This window comes from Bombus huntii, chromosome 6, assembly GCF_024542735.1.
Source record: "Bombus huntii isolate Logan2020A chromosome 6, iyBomHunt1.1, whole genome shotgun sequence".
Lineage (NCBI taxonomy): Eukaryota > Metazoa > Arthropoda > Insecta > Hymenoptera > Apidae > Bombus > Bombus huntii.
Window position 1 is genome coordinate 5644380 of NC_066243.1, and position 14361 is coordinate 5658740.

Below are 14361 nucleotides of genomic sequence, written 5' to 3' on the forward strand. Positions count from 1 at the left end.
TTGAATAATCATTCAGTAATCACACACCAGCATTGTGATGTTCGTCGAATTTCTCACAAAATTCCACATTTTTTAAATGTATTCTATATGTACTAATGTGACAATTTCTCTTTTGTTAAATTAATCGGTGGTTGATTGTAGATGGCAAACTTCGTGTGGTTCCTTAGTTTAATTCAAATTATAATTTAGTTTAGTTTAAATACCGTAATAGAGCAGGCGTGCTTCTTTAATTAATGCGGCAGCTGGGACATAGATAAAACAAGAGAATTACATTATCAGTGGTGCGAAGGTAAAGAAATCTTTTGTTTCACTTCCCATTTTCTATTACTATTCTATTATATTACGGTCTGCCTAAAATCCACACGGGAAAATATGATAAGTTGATTTTTGTTGAATTTGTGACTTTTACATCACTGAGGGACTACAAAGAAGTATTTTGGTACGACATATTTGAAGAAGTGTATAATATGACAGATTCGAAATTATAAACCTTCTAAAAATAATGGCGATAAATGTTCTGTAAAAAACGAATAACATAATGCAGTATCGTAACTACTATAGTTAGTTTATTAATGATAAGTAGATTGAACAGGTGTTAATTGAACAGAAAATAATGTTCATTAAACATGAACTAATCACAGCAAACGTATAATAATTAACACAACTAGGTAATTAATCAACGACCCTTATCAACGCAATCCGCACTCTTTGACATCTTAACTCGTACTGCTGTTAATTCGTTTATTGTCTTCTAGCAACCCCTTGTCTTTTGTCTTAGACTCAGGCTCAGCAACCGCTTGTTTATTATCTGCACCCCCCCCCCCCCCCCCAGGCTCCTCATCAACGATACGTATTATTCTGCATATTCTTAATGTGTATGAAAGATATTGTTGTATCAGGAAAGGAGAAGAGATACGACTTATTGTGCTTTACATACCTTGATGCATAGGTTTTGGTTGCATGAGACTAATCAAATTGCAATGTAAGATCTTACTTACCGCCATTTGTGAGGGATTAGTCAAATGATAGACTGAATTATGAAGTTAACATCATGACCGAGTACGCCAAAAGGGTACGGAGTATAGTAAAAACCATGTGAGCAATTCATTTTTTCATTCTGTAATTAATTGTATACATCTTTACAATCAATTTTCGGGATTCGTTTCGTTTGTTCGCAAGATTAAAACCACTAACTGTTATTGAATATAATGAGGGAAAGCGTGGTACAGATTATTCCGACTAAATGGTTTCTTATGCCACCACAATTAGAAAAGGAATCAAATGGTACAGAAAACTTGGCATTTAACTTCTTCTGGGAATTTATATTATAAACTCTTTGACGTTTTACAAAATTACAACAAGGAAGGATATAAATATTGGAACATTTAGAGAGTTATTAGCTGCAAAATTATTAGGGTTGTCTGGAAATATAAAAAATCCTTGTCTTCGACGGAGTTAGCATAATATCGCCGTTCGCAAAAATGATTCCGGAAGAAGCATTAGACGCGCACGCAACCATGCTATGCAAATAAAAGACGTCGAATGGTCCGAACAAAGGCACAAAAGAATTTGAAGAAAACAACTTATTGTCCAAATCGTCCAACGGAGGTAATCGATGCTGTATATTTCCTAGAATTAGGACGAATAGGGATTTGGCGAAACCTGCTGGTCATGTCCAGACTAATAAAATATCTCGCTTTTGCAATCTCGCGACTTGATCCGCAATAAGGGGTAAAGGATACCGATCCGCGACCATATTTTTATTTATTTCTCGAAAATCTACCAATCATCTATCTGAACCATCGTTCGCCTTCAGGAGTAACATAGGGCTCGCTAACGGTGAATTACTATTTTTTGCTCTAACTAATTCACTCATTCTCTCACGTACTGTTCTGCTGTTCTGCGCCCTTCCTCGCCAGGTCTATAAGGACTTCTTTGTACGGTGATGTTAGGATCAATTAATTATATTTCTAACTGGCCTATATTTACGCGAGTACATAGGAAATCCGTAACGAATGAAGCTTTGAATTTTTCGAGAAGAGAAATTAATCGACTTTTATCATTACAAGGTACATCAGTGTTAACTTCATTAATATCAATCCCGTTTTCAGCGGTTTTATTACAGACACTAATTATGTTTATTTTACACATAGCGACGCTACTTTGTGTCATATCACGTCAAAACCTTGACTTAATATTTCACGACCAATCACGACATCATATTTTAAACAACTATCAACAAGGACATAAAAATTTATCTCCGATGTAAAACCATTGATACATACAATGGAGAGGATTTGAGCTGTACGTTTAATACAAATATTTCTTATTACTCGCATAACTACTATATCAATCGTTCTTTTGTCGGTTGTTGTCGTTGGTTGACGTGAGTTGCGAGTTGTGAGTTATCATTTAAAAGTTGCCTAATTGTACCGATTTAGTTGTTTTAGTTGTATTATATTAACATATTAAGAAATAGTTCTAGTTAAATAATCATGATTTCCTGTTCCATCGTTGTAATTAAATATATAAAATAAATATGTCGGGTTATCATTAGGATTTAAGGCGCGTAACGATTCTTCGTTTGAATAAGCCATTGTTTTACGAAACAGAGAATATATTTACACGAATAAACAAGATTTTACAAAATATTATGAATAATGAGTTTAATAAATGGTAAGATTAACAAGCGATAAGTTTAACTAATAATTAGATTAAAGAATAATAAGTTTAACAATAAGAGGAACGAATAATATGTCTTACGAATAATAAATTTAACGAATAATCAGATTAACGATTGATAGATTTTACGAATAATGAATTTAATTAACGCTATTAACAATGTTCCGGGGTTCAAACGAATCCACGGTCAACGGGATAACTCTTTACTATGCGTAGAATAATTTTAAACACAAAAATACGATTGCTGAGACACTCGGTAAATTGCTCGATGTATCACTTTCCAAGGCGATCACACGAATGATGAAAATCTTTTTCGCTATACGACTGCATTTGTTTGTTATATGCTCGCTGGAGGCATCGAGAAGGTTCCAATCGTTGTTGCTACGCAGTTTCTGTCAAAAATTTGTTGTATACTCTTTGGAAACATCGAGAAAGATCCAAACGCCGTTGCTAGGCAGTTTCTGTCTGGAGATTGATTCCTAATACAACGTGTGTCCCATTATATCAACATCTCTAAAGTACAATTCTATGTGATTTCTAGGGAAAACAATACAACCGATTCACACCTTCGTCAGGCAAAACGTTTATCCCGTGACCGTGGCTACGTTCGGCGACCAGTTGTCACCTCGAGCCCACTTTCGCTTTCACAAATATCAAACAATTACAAATGACAATTGCTTAATTACAGTTATGATAAAATCTAGGCTAAAGCATTAGAATGCTTTTAGAAAGCATTAGAATGCTTTTAGAAAGCATTAGAAGGCTCCGGTTTTCCTTTCATCTCCGACACGACCATTCTGACTATCACACGTCCTCGTGTGCAGCTAAAATACAGAGTTTTTTTAACATTAGACTCGGTGTAACTGATATTATTGATGATATACCCGTCGGAGCGTTAGGGCTCAAACGAAGGAGACGCCGTCAGGACAGTCGCCGACGCATATGATAGCGTCCGGTATTCCCTTACGGTCCTGATGGCAGTCATTCTATGAAGCCTCCTCAACAAGAGTAGACTGCGTCGACTTTTCATCAGATCCTTCTCCCACACCGGAGCCCCGTATAGGACCCGCGAGCGGATGACTCCTTCATACAGTCGGCGCATTCCGACTTCTGCCCCACCAATATTCAGCAGCAGTTCACATAGGGCGTTGGCTGTCGTCGTCACTTTGGAAACCAGGAGCTTGAAGTGCGGCCCGAACGTCCATTGACTGTCGATGGTGAAGCCCAAGTATTTCATCTATCGTCCTACCTCAACCTCCTCTCCGCTTATGTCCAGACAGAGGTCGGGCGGTGAAGTCCCTCTACGTCGGTAGGCATAAAACCATATGGCCTTCGACTTGGCTGGAGACACTTTCAGGCTCAGTCTTCGTATAGACCGTATCACGCAAGCGGCGGCAAGCTCTGCGTGGCGCAGCTTCTCGCGCCACCAGCGTCCTCTGGCCAAGACCAATGTGTCGTCTTCGTAATAAACCATGCCTAAGTCTGGGGGCATGGGTTAACGAAGCACCGCGTCGTATCCAATGATCCACAGAATGGGACCCAAAACCGAACTCTGCGGAACCCCGCGTTCAACGGGCCACCAGTCTTCTCCATCTTTGCCGGTGTAGCAGACCCATCTGTCGTTCAGGTAGGCCCGTATGACACGAATGATGTACGGAGGTACCTCGCAAAATTCAAGGACCTCTAATATCCTGTCCCAGGGTATGGTGTTAGATGCATTGACTATGTCTAAAGAGACTGCCAGCGCTACCCCACCCCGGGAAACCATGGCCTGTGACATCTCTCGTATCCGGTTCACCGCATCCATCGTCGAGCGGCTTCGCCGGAAGCTGTACTGGCTTTCGTGCCAACCGAACACTTGCCCTGATATGTGGGCCTTCAGACGGGCGGCAAGAACTCTTTCGAAGAGCTTGCCCACTTCATCCAGTAGGCATACCGGGCAATATGCGGACGGCGAGTCTGTCGGTCGTCCCTCCTTGCGAAGCAGGACTAACCCCGCCATGCGCCATATCCGAGGGTATACCCCCTCCGTCAGACACCTTGTAAATAGATGACGTTGTCTGGAGGCCATGATCGTCGTCGTTTCCGCCCATATCCGTCCCGGGACTCCTGCCGGGCCCATCTTCTTCGTCGCATCCAGCATCTCCTCCGCCGCAAACCCTAGTTCCTCTCTTCACTCCACTATCCAAGTCGAGGTGGTGCGCGGCTGTCCTGGGCTGTCCTCCAGTGGCGGCAACAGTGTACGAATGACCTCTTCCAACACTGCTGGATCCATCTCTGCCGTCAGTGGTGAGGCCCTTGGACGCAGCTTCTTCATCACCATCCTGTAGGGCCACCCCCACGGGTGGGATTCGACTGACTGGACTAGTGTCCATCCAGGCTTGAGCTTCAGCGCTCTTGATCCACCGCTGTAAGATATGTGACTCTCTATATGTCGGGGCGGGCTCTCTCGAACCGCCTGCGGGCCCGAATGCACCTGGGCCGTAGTTCTGCGATCTCCGGGGTCCACCAGTACACATTTCCGTATTGTCTGGACCCAGGCATGGAGCTACGCATTGACACATCACATGTCGCTCTCATGTCTCAGCGAAGGTTCTCCACCTCCTCGTCCACGCTTGACTCTTCTGTGCGGGCGCCCCAGTTCCAGGCCGGGACAATGGCTGTTGCCTGAAGCATCTCATTGTCTCTATCCTTGAGGCGCCATCTCGATAGTTGGCGGGAGCGCTCCGTTCTCCCAATACCGCGGGCCTCTCTCGCGGGCAGTGTCTCCGGGTCGACCTCCACGAATATATACAGGCGGTCTGAGAGAGTCTCAACCGCTTCGGCTACTCCCCAGCCTGAGACCCGCCGGAAGGCATTGGAGGTACCCCATGTAATATCGACGACGGAAGATCCTCTCCATGCCACGCATGTGGTCGAGCCTCTGTTAAGTACGAGGAACCCGAGGCCCGCAGCCCAGTCTGACAACACCTGGGCCCGAGCATATGTCCTCGTGTTCCCCATTGCGAGGAGTGAGCGTTAAAGTCTTCCAGGACGAGGACCTGAGATGAAAGATATCGTCTCACGCAATCGCCAATCCCGCCTAGGAACTCCTCAAACGCGACCAAACCACTGTTCGCGCCCACCACCACCATGCCAGCCCACTCGATCGCGGCATACACCTTGCCGTGCTCGAGCAGGTTCCTTGCGGCGGGTGTGCCCGGTGCTGACGTCCACGTCATAGCGACTAATCCGTGCAGGTCTCCGACCCAATTAGGGGTGTCTGGTATACTGTAGGGTTCGGCTACCACTACCAGGGCAATCCTGCTCCCCCTTATCGTCTGGAAGAACAGGTCTTGTACCCGTTTCGATCGTCCCAAGTTGGTCCGGAGGAGCCGCACAAATCTACTTTACTAAGTCCATATCCATGGCCTCCCCCGGCCATCTGCCCCATTCGTGATTTCTTCCTCTTCTTGCGGTAGACATCTCGCGTTGTCGCCCTGTCTTCTGTCTGTAGCAGGCTACCGAATCCAGCTGGTCCCTTTAGTTTTCGGCGGAACGCATGCCGCCCCTCCCATTCTGTGTGTGGCGGGCGCATCAAGCGACTCGCAGAGCGGGTACCTGGGCACGGAGGCAGAGCAATTCTTGGCCTGATGACCGATGCCTCCGCATTTGTAGCATAGCTACTACCCCCGGTCTACCGTAAATCCGCAGGTCTCTCTCACGTGTCCCAGATCTAAGCATTTATAGCGTCCTAAGGGCTTCTTTGGGATGGCTTCGATCCTCGCCATTGGTCAGCCCACAAGAACTCTTTCCACTTGGCTTACTTTCCGCGCTGTTGCTGTCGGGCATCTTATCCATGCTGACACAAGGCCACCTCTGGAAGTCCTGATCCCTTCTAGTCGAACTTCCAATACCTTGCATCCTCCGGCCCTCGCCAGGGTACCCCGAAGTTCTTCCTTGCCAACCGAGATGTCGATCTTAGTCATCCTTAGCTCCGCCGTTTTTGTTGGGGCCGCAACTTTCACCATGGTTGGATCCAGGGTGCTTTCTCCGTCTCTTTATCCCCGGGAACTTCTAGGATGATGCTCCTAGTCATCCCCTTCCTGATTTTAACCTGTTCAATGCCGACTTTCTGTCTAGCTGTCGCCAGCATTTCGGCACATGTTGTTTTCGTCTCCTCGCTCAGCGTTAAAGTCACCAAAGATGGCCGCGGAGGGGGAGGGAGCACCATCTTCCTGGTCTCCTACTAGGGTTCGTTGTGAGGTCCTATGCGCCTTGGCAGTAGCTGGTCTCTTCGTATCCTTGCTTTTTCTCTTGCGTTCGGCCATCATCCATTCACCATCCTCTTGTCCCTTCGAGGGCGATGATATTTGGGTGGCACTGCCCTCAACCGTGGTTATCTTTCCCTGTCCTTCTTCCGGGCTATGACGCCAGTCCTGTAGGCGTTCTTCCAGGGCCCTCATTAGTGAAAGCCCGAGCTCTTCTAATATCCTCTCGAGGGCAGAGAGACGATACTTCTGCCCCCCGTCATCCTTCTTAGGGTGTCCCAGCTCTGAAATAGAGGCGTGACACCGTGCGTTCTCCTGACGGATACCCCCGACCTTACCTGCTTGCTCTTTCCGGAGGACCTCGATCTTCTTTTTTAATGCTTCTACCCGCATCTCCGCCATCCTGGCAGCTCCAGTGCCGTAGGCGGGCCCCGTTCTCATAGTCAGTTCCACCGTGCCAGCGGCAACAGGGCTGAGTTTTATCTCTTGCTTTCCTGTCCCATCCTGTCCTCCTAATTTTCTCCAGTTCCTCGCTAATTTTCTTGCGCACTTCGCACTCACGCACTGGCACAACACTCTGGTCCACTTTTTTGTCGCCTTTCCTTGTTTTCGCTATGATTTAGTCTGCCGAGTACGGAGCGACGTAAATGCGTCCTCTCTGCATGCCGCCATTTTTCCTTCCAAAACAGATATGACCTTAAATTCGATCAATACGACGTTAACCGATGCCCGTTGCCTTGAGGCCCCCGCTTACATCAGCCCCATTTGGAACTGTCGAACTAGGTTAGCAGGTCGCCAACCGGCAGTGACGTGGCAGTACATTCACACGATAGTCCCACCAATGATTAAGGTTGGTACCACGGAGTTCGAGTATAACGCCCGGAGGAAGTTGCGACCCCTCAGCTCGGCTATTTTGGGTTGGACTCGTGGTGGCAGTGGCTGATGGCCAAGTGCTGGCGAGATGGCCGATTTAAGGGGTGCTGGCTCCCCCGAATGGCCGTCCGCGGGTGAGCAGCGTCCCACCTGCTCTGGAACCGTCCTGGAAAGACTGTAGGGCTTGAAAAGCACACCGTTCGACCTGAGACGAGTAACAGTCCCTGGGTACCTTGTGCGCTGGTTGGGCGCAACCGCAACCCCTATGGCTCTAGGGGCGTCCGAGGCCAGTATAGCGTCAACGCTCAGGAATGAACCCGTTACCAAAGGACACACTAGATGACTTTCTCGTTTCTCGAAAATGCTTGTATCACGTAAAAAAAGTATCGGGCATGAAAATAAGAAAAAGAATTTATTTACTAACACCTTTGTTACAACAATGATAGTTTAGTTCCGAGCTCCAGCCGTGATTTTTCAAGACTGATATTCTTACAACTCGACTTTCGATCGGATTCGGTTCTTTTTGAAGAAGTGTAGGGATATCGATGACTCATTAAGCATGTCGGCCTTACGCTTCAGTGATGCTTTATGTCGCGAAGCCATCGGAAATTTTCGTCGTCGAATGCCGCCACACAGTAAACCAAGAAATGGAAAATTAAAATTAACGCAAAAGTGTCGGTTTTGCAACCTATAAGCTAGGTGACGATCAGTCAGGTTGCAACTGTCACGAAGTCATTGAGATCACGAACCTCAGACGATGGAGGTAGAGGCAGGTTAAGTCGGAGTAGGTTAAATTTCTAGTAAGCTTGTGTTTAGTGTGTTTATTTGGACTGTTTAGTATAAATGGAAGAATACGAGCTGTAAATGGCAGAGTTTAAACGTAGGCAAGTGCGTGACGAGTCTCTTTTCTCTTGCAGCGCTTGGTGCTTATATTCTAACTATCCGTGTAGGGCGTATACTTTCGTCAACGTTTCCTGTGAAGTGGGAATCTGTTTCTGCTCAGTCCTATGACTGTCGAACTGTCGTGGTTGTCCCATATGTGGTGCGTCTTGCGTGTACCTGGTTGAAGGTGGGTAGCGTAACCTCCCATTGATGACATCGTCCTTGGTCTATTGCCGAAACCCATCGGGCGTCAAGATTTATGGCACGTGATTTATTGTGGAGCAGACCCGTCGAGCGCTTAGAATGGTATTTAACTTCTCGATGTAGTTCGAGTTATAGATCCCACAATATGCACTGTGGGAAATTCCAGCTTTCCAAAAACTAGCAGATATGTTGTCCGTATCATAAACCTTAGGACAACTTAATATCCTAAGCAGTCAGTTCACATTCCTTTCACCACGAGACACGCAATGTACTTAGAAGTACTTAGAAGAGTGAACAAATAAAATTAAATCAGAAAGATCAAATGTCAAATATCTTGGTATGCATCCAGATAAAAAAACTGACATGGAAAAATCACAGATAAACAACGAGGAGACAACTGGATCTAAAATTGACAAGTTTATAGTAGGTATTAGGACACAAGTGTCCGCTTACATTATAAAATAAGACTCTTGTACATATCGCAATCACATGTACAGTTGCAATCATTCCAATATGTACCTATGCCATATAATTATGGTCATGTGCCAAAAAAAGTAATCTGAATGTAATATCGTGGAAAAAAGGCCTGTGGTGGCACTCGATAGCAAATACCACCACTCGACACTAACTAGTGTCGGACGACGGCAGCGCAGTGGTTAGCGCCTTAGGTTGCGAACGTTCGGAACCCGGGTTCGAATCCCGGCGACCGGAGTCCGATTTTTCTTCCACGATACAAAAAATGAGAAGAAGAGCTGCCGTACCCAGCAGCGACATCTGCAGCACTAAGCCCAGCTTACGATACTACAATTTGGGGGCTCGCCCGGGATTTAAAGTGCCAAGTTACAAGTGAAGGGTTTAAATGACTGTATTCGTGAAAGTGATATTTTAGAACAATTGCTGACTACAGTACACGATAATCAGGATTGCCCAACGAGCAGGTGGCTCAGATGCAAATACCTGAGCTGAAAGACGAACTGAGAAGACAGCAGCTGAGACTAGCGGGCAGAAAACGCGAGCTGGTGGCACGATTGCTTGCTGCGTTACGCGTAGAGCGGGAACACGGTGTGCGAGAAGATGATCCAGAGGATGACAACGACGACGATTTAGAAGACGACGACGATGAGATTGGCGTTGTCGGGGACCGTTTAGACGTCAACGGTCCAGAAAATCGCGATCTCAATCATCAAGACGGCGGAGTTGGGATAACTCCTCCAGTGATAAGACGAGCGAGGCAAGACGAGCCTAGGTGCACGGTATTAACGCTCAGAGACGTAGAGGACTCGCTAGAGAAATTCAGCGGGGATGATCTGATGAGTATAAATCGGTGGATCGAGGACTTTGAAAAAATGGCAGGAGTGTGTGGTTCCACATCCACAGTTTTCGTGAAGAAACTGCTCACAGGCTCCGTTCAATCTTTCGTACGACACGAACAAATAAAAGGAACAAATAGAAAGATTTGCGGTAAAGCATAAAAGCATGAAAAAGAATGGTTCGAACGAATTGACTAACAATTTAAGGCATATACATATATACCGACAATTAGAGATCAAAACCAACCAACTTACAGAATATAAAATAAAATACAACGAATACGTTACTGAGTGTTATTTACTCTCGCAACACAATTTCATTGTTCGACCGTTTCGCGGGGAGACGCAATCGCGAAGAAGCGAGCCAACGAGAGTCGTAAATTCTCGTTACGATTTGATAATCGACGTCACGAGTCGATCGATCCCCTATTTCGGTTAGGATAATAGAGGTGGTTGAACAACTTTGTAGCAACAAATTAAATTAATGTCTGGTCAATAAACGGAGAACCAGTCAAGAGGTAGTGACTGATCTAAGGATGAAAAACCAGTGAAGTTCGGTGACGACGCTGTCGCAGAGGAAACTCGATATCTTGTGATGAAACCGACCGTAAGACTTTGTCGATAACCAGAAATGTTAGTTCTGCCGTATAGTCACTAATTCGTGACTGAACCTTCGCTCGAGTCAGTTGACTGATTTGAAATTTCATTTGATTGGCGCCACATAATGGTATGTCTACAATTTGTCAGGTTAGCCCTAGAGGCTCACGTTTTCTCGGTTAAAAGATGTGCTGGAACTCCTTTCGTGTATGCTTGCGTGTCATGCATGCATCCTCCGTGCAATCATAAACATATCTGGCTACGTTAGTGTTGAGATATGTATAATTTTCTGTGCTAGACTAGGTTAAATACGTAGTAGAGATACTTGTATGTGAATATCAGTGTGTGAAAGTATGTGTGTCCGAAGCGTCTCGAAAACAAATGAATGTAAACTCTTCAGTCGGTTAAGATCCGTCGAAGAGTCGGTTAAGAGTCGTCGAAGAGTGGGTTTACAGTCGGATATAGAAGAAAGTGCTGAGACGCGTGCAAGTGTGTATCGATGAATATATAAGGAATCGTCCATGAATTAAATATATCATTGTTTTAATATTAATCCTCAGTATAAATTTAGCGTTCCTATAACATTATTTCGGCCTCAAAGATCCACAATTCTCAACAGTTAGAAATGACGATAATCGCAAAGCACTACACATCCTCTATATCCTTGACGAAATCAAACGATTTTCTAACAAATACAAAAGCAGAGTAAAAAATCTCATGTAACTCCGGTAGTGATAAATTGTTACACCTGTACAATTACAAAAATGAAACGAAAACATTCTTTAGATTTCATACACTTTCTACAATATAATTTTACTCTCATCATATAAGCAATACTACTGTAAGTATCAACATTCATATGACTTTTGGAGTACTTGTCGCTTATGGTACCTAAAACACACGACACTCTATAACTATTTGTAAATATTATGTAAATAATAAATACATATAAATATTAAATTAGTAAAAAAATTAAATAGCATATTGGATATATTGCAATCTTTTTGAAGGCAAAGCAAAATTTAAAATTCGACACTGACATGAAAAATAACGCCGCTTATGATTTGATATCAGTAAAGTAAACCTGGCTATCAATGGGTTGTAAGGAAAAATATGAAACTTTAAAGTTATCACACTCTATTTTTACTTACAATTGCATCACAATTGTATTACAACGACTGTATCAGGAGTTAGCCACAAAATTGACGTGTCACATACGTAACTGCACAAATCTGTACATTATTAATACTTAAGCACTAATAGAAGAATTAAAAGAATTAGACCTTTTAACAGAAGAAAATTTTTATTTTTTCATCGCCTCGGAAAAGGTTGCAATATACTTAATATGCTATTTAATAAAGAAATATGTTTTCTTAAGCGTTGTTACGTATTTGTATAAATGAAATGCACAGTCTTTTACACACTGGAAATGCAATGACTAAGAGCAGTTTCAAAGTAATGCCGAATAGGATTTATGCCTACTCGCAAATTCTATAAGGTTAACGGTTTGATCGAAAGAGAACTTAAATATATCTTACTATACGAGTTCTTAATGAATGCGACCTGAGGTTACAAAGTTACACATTCAGTGTTCAGTTAAAATAAAATCCCAAAATTCTACGATAAGGATAGATTAAGAATTTATTTTATGTATATGGAAAAATTCATCCTTCAAGATTTCCGAGGAGGAGATGTCTATCACGAGCAATCGCAGATATGCCACTTTATTGCTTAGATAAATGTTTAGAATAAAGATGTTTCTGTTTCTTATATGCTCTTCAAGGAATGTAAAGGGTGTAGGTGAAGACCGGATGTTCTCAGTTCACTTCCAAAATTTTTATATACCTTGCCGACACAATCTTCGTTTTCATCAATATTAATGCGTGTAACCCATCTTACGATCTAGTGTTAGAAATTCTTCCCTTAAGTGCATCCTTACCCTGTGGAAAGGCCACAGTATAAAAGGGTTCTCATATGTGACCTAAAACACAATTAGTTCCTCATTTTTTGCGTATACACGGACTGTTATGTAAAATCGACTTAGTAAACTCTCTAACGCTGTCAAAATCCAGTATAATTTTAACTGACTGTTTTAATAAAATATTATAAAAGAAAATGTCAGTGTTATCTCAATGACAAGATAAATAAAGCATGGCGATTATTTTAAAGAACGAACCTTGATTTGCGATCTGTTTATCTCATTAATTCTTTTCAACAGCGTGAAATCATTACCGTACAGCGACCTCCATAAAACTATTTAACTTTCATGGATCGTTTTTCTTTTTTTAATTTTAGGTAATCAAAAATGTTGAAGTTAAGTAAAGCGATAATACATAATTTAATCTCACTTGTGGTGACTATAGTGTTGCAATGTTTTAGTGCTTGTTTTAAAGTTGTTGACTAATTCTTCAACATATGCTGTAAATAAAAATTTCCAAATATAATATATTAACATTTTAGTCTTTTGGATAGATTTTTTCTCATTATAAATGTATTTCCAACACGATTTGCACGTGATGATTTCAATGATCTGTATGAATACGATTGCAATACCCTTTTTGGAAAATTTAATCATTTGTGGGTTCGATGTACTAATATTTAAATGATGACACTAATTTGTTCGATACAATGTATGTAGTTCATAATGTGTAAAGCAAATGCACATTATTACACATAAAATATTATATCGCGCACTTTTGAAAGGACTTTAAATAGGTGTTTTATATTTCATTTAATTTATAGTAAACCGACCAAACATATTTAGAGGAAAACAGAAAAAGTGATTCGTCGTTACATAATATGTGACCTTATCATATCAACCATGACTCGAGAAATCAATAAATTTTATTTATTGATTTGTTGTATCACTGTACTTACTTCTGATCGAGTATATATATCTCAATTTCGTCTGCAACAAGCTTTCTTTAAATGACGACATAGGAAAAGGCCGCCTCATATCTCTTCACGTACTTAAATGACATCAATGAGACCTGCCATAAAAGAAATTTTGTTGCATTTATAAAAATTTGACGCATTTAAACTGACACATTTTTCTTATGTAACTGAATAGTTACATTCCTTTTTGAAGTTATTACGTTTATAATCTAATTCTACGGCGGGTTCTACTGACTATTGTCCATCTAACAAGACGAGGTAGCAAATAACAAAACGTTCACGTGTGGCTACCAATCGATTTTCACTTGTCGATATTCAGGGACGAACTGGTACCTTCATTCTATAGTTCTTTCTAGTAGGTAATTAACTCACATAAAAATATTTGCGAATAATTCTGATTCTGAAGGGAAAAATATTACAAAATCATCAAGTAAAGCACGTATGAAAAAAACATAAATAGCTTCAACAAAAGTACCTTCTTATTTTCTAATACACAAGGGTCTAGAACCTGTGAACCGATAGTATTCTACTCATGCGTCAACCACGTGCACTTATTTATATTTACTGCATCGTTTCGTTGGATCGACTATAGTTCTATTGCGTGATAACTTCCCTTTGCATCCGTCCAATACTATATGTCAGGTCAATATATAATGCAACCAATAATT